Source organism: Budorcas taxicolor, chromosome 3 (genome assembly GCF_023091745.1).
Source record: "Budorcas taxicolor isolate Tak-1 chromosome 3, Takin1.1, whole genome shotgun sequence".
NCBI lineage: Eukaryota > Metazoa > Chordata > Mammalia > Artiodactyla > Bovidae > Budorcas > Budorcas taxicolor.
This window is the reverse complement of record NC_068912.1, coordinates 105,766,105-105,769,660: the sequence shown is the minus strand read 5'-3', so window position 1 is coordinate 105,769,660 and position 3,556 is coordinate 105,766,105.

Below are 3,556 nucleotides of genomic sequence, written 5' to 3'. Positions count from 1 at the left end.
GAGTTTCAGCATCAGCCTCAGTCTTTCCAATGAATATTCAGGACTGATTTCCTTTAGGATTGACTGCTTTGATCTCCTTGCAGTCCAAGGGACTCTAAAGAGTTTTCTCCAACACCACAGTTCAAAAGCATCAATTCTTCGGCACTCACCTTTATTTGTGGTCCAACTCTCACATCCATACATGACTACTGGAAAAACCATAGCTTTGACTATATGGACCTTTGTAGGCCAAGTAACGTCTCTGCTTTTTAATTGCTCTCTAGGTTGGTTATAGCTTTTTCTTCCAAGGAGCAAGCGTCTTTTAATTTCATGGCTGCAGTCACCATCTGTAGTGATTTTGGAGCCCTAAAAAATAAAATCTGTCAGTGTTTCCATTGTTTCCCCATCTATTTTCCATGAAATGATGGGACTGGATGCCATGATCTTAGTTTTTTCAATGTTAAGTTTTAAGCCAACTTTTTCACTCTCTTCTTTCACTTTCATCAAGAGGCTGTTTAGTTCCTCTTCATTTTCTGCCGCTATGCTGGTATCATCTGCATATCTGAGGTTGTTGATATTTCCTGGCAATCTTGATTCCAGCTTGTGCTTCATCCAACCCAGCATTTCGCATGATGTACTCTGCATATAGGTTAAATAAGCAGAGTGGCAATATACAGCCTTGACATACTCCTTTCCCAGTTTGGAGCCAGTCTGTTATTCCATGTCCAGTTCTAACTGTTGCTTCTTGACCTGTATACAGATTTCTCAGGAGGCAGGTAAGGTGGTCTGGTAGTCTCATCTCTTGAAGAATTTTCCACAGTTTGTTGTGATCCACACAGTCAAAGGCTTTGGCATAGTCAATGAAGCAGAAATAGATATTTTTTCTGGAACTCTCTTGCTTTTTTGATGATCCAGTGGATGTTGGCAATTTGATTTCTGGGTCCTCTGCTTTTTCTAAATCCAGCTTGAACATCTGGAAGTTATTAGTTCATGTACTATTGAAGCCTAGCTTAGAGAATTTTGACCATACTTTGCTAGTGTGTGAGATGAGTGCAATTGTGCGGTACCTTGAACATTCTTTAGCATTGCCTTTCTTTGGGATTGGAATGAAAACTGACCTTTTCCAGTCCTGTGGCCACTGCTGAGTTTTCCAAATTTGCTGGCATATTGAGTGCAGCACTTTCACAGCATCATCTTTTAGGATTTGAAGTAGTTCAACTGGAATTCCATCACCTCCACTAGCTTTGTTTGTAGTGATGCTTCCTAAGGCCACTTGACTTTGCATTCCAGGATGTCTGACTCTAGGTAAGTAATCACACCCTCATGGTCATCTGGGTCATGAAGATCTTTTTTGTATAGATCTTCTTTGTATTCTTTGCACCTCTTCTTAATATCTTCTGCTTCTGTTTAGGTCCATACCATTTCTGTCCTTTATTGTGCCCATCTTTGCATGAAATATTCCCTTGGTGTTTCTAATTTTCTTGAGAGATCTCTAGTCTTTCCCATTCTATTGTTTTCCTCTATTTCTTTTCATTGATCACTGAGAAAGGCTTTCTTATCTCTCCTTGCTATTCTTTGGAACTCTGCATTCAAATGGGTATATTTTTCCTTTTCTCCTTTGCCTTTTGCTTCTCTTATTCTCTCAGCTATTGGTAAGGCCTCCTCAGACAACCATTTTGCTTTTCCATTTCTTTTTCTTGGTGATGGTCTTGATCACTGCCTTGTGTACCATGTCACGAACCTCCATCAATAGTTCTTTAGGCATTCTATCTATCAGATCTAATCCCTTCAATCTATTTGTCACTTCCGCTTATAATCATAAGGAGTTTCATTTAGGTCATACCTAAATAGTCTAGTGGTTTTCCCTACTTTGTTCAATTTAAGTCTGAATTTGGCAATAAGGAGTTCATGATCTGAGCCACAGTCAGCTCCCAGTCTTGTTTTTATTGACTGTATAGAGGTTCTCCATCTTCAGCTATAAAGAATGTAATCAATCTGATTTTGGTATTAACCATCTGGTGATGTCCATGTGTAGAGTCTTCTCTTGTGTTGTTGGAAGAGGGTTTTTGGTATGACCAGTGCGTTCTCTTAGCAAAACTCTGTTAGCCTTTGCCCTGCTTCATTTTGTACTCCAAGGCCAAACTTGCCTGTTATTCCAGGTATCTCTTGACTTCCTACTTTTGCATTCCAGTCCCCTATGATAAAAAGGACATCTATTTTTGTGTTAGTTCTAGATGGTCTTAGATGTCTTCATAGAAACCATTCAACTTGTTTCTTTGGCATTAGTGGTTGGAGCATAGACTTGGATTACTGTGATACTGAATGGTTTGCCTTGGAAATGAACAGAGATCATTCTGCCATATTTGAGACTGTATCCAAGTACTGCATTTCAGACTCTTTTGTTGACTATGAGGGTTACTCCATTTCTTCTAAGGGATTCTTGTCCATAGTAGTAGATATAATGGTCATCTGAATTAACTTTGCCCATTCCAGTCCATTTTAGTTCACTGATTCCTAAAATGTTGATGTTCACTGTTGCCATCTCCTGTTTGACCACTTCCAATTTACCTTGATTCATGGACCTGACATTCCAGGTTCCTATAAAATATTGTTCTTTACAGCATCAGACTTTTCTTCCATCACCAGTCACACCCACATCTGGGTGTTGTTTTCGCTTTGGCTCTGTCTCTTCGTTCTTTCTGGAGCTATTTCTCCACTCTTCGCCAGTAGCATACTGGGCACCTACTGCCCTGGGGAGTTCATCTTTCAGTGTCATATCTTTGTGCCTTTTCATACTGTCCATGGGATTCTCAAGGCGAGAATACTGACCTGGTTTGCCTTCCCTTCTCCAGTGGATCACGTTTTGTCAGAACTCTCTGTGACCAATCCATCTTGGGTGACCCTACACGGCATGGTTCATAGTTTCTGCAACCTTTATAGCGACTTTTTTGGCTACCAACTGGAAAATGGACTTGATCAGCTAAAATAAATCTTTGACATTGTAACATGGACAGTTGCCCTTGTGAACTGCATAATTCTTTCTCTGACTTCTCTTCAGCCAGTTTTAATTTGGCTTCATGTACCTTACAGTAGGCAGAGAGGTAGATCCAGCCTCTCTGACCCAGGGCAGTACATTCTTATCCTTTCTCAATTGGCACAAGCTGCAAACATTCAATAAATTCTAAAGTTTTGGCATGTTTTAATTTGGGGTCTCAGTTCTCACGCAATCCAGTGGATATGCCCCATTTAGTAGCTAACGAGCAGTAAGGCAAATCTTCCCACCCGGGAATTAAAAACTTCATTAATCTTAATCTCTTGTGGCATTTTGCTTCATGAATCCTGCTTACAGTGCCAGTTTATATTCTGCTTTAAGTTTTACTTTCATTTCAGGTTTGAAGGAGTCATTAACAAAAGAAACCACGTGTTACTCACAATTCAATTTTTTATAGGAGACTATCTGACTTAATTTCAATCAGTTCAGTTCAGTCGCTCAGTCGTGTCCGACTCTTTGTGACCCCATGAATTGCAGCACGCCAGGCCTCCTAGTCTATCACCATCTCCCGGAGTTCACTCAGAC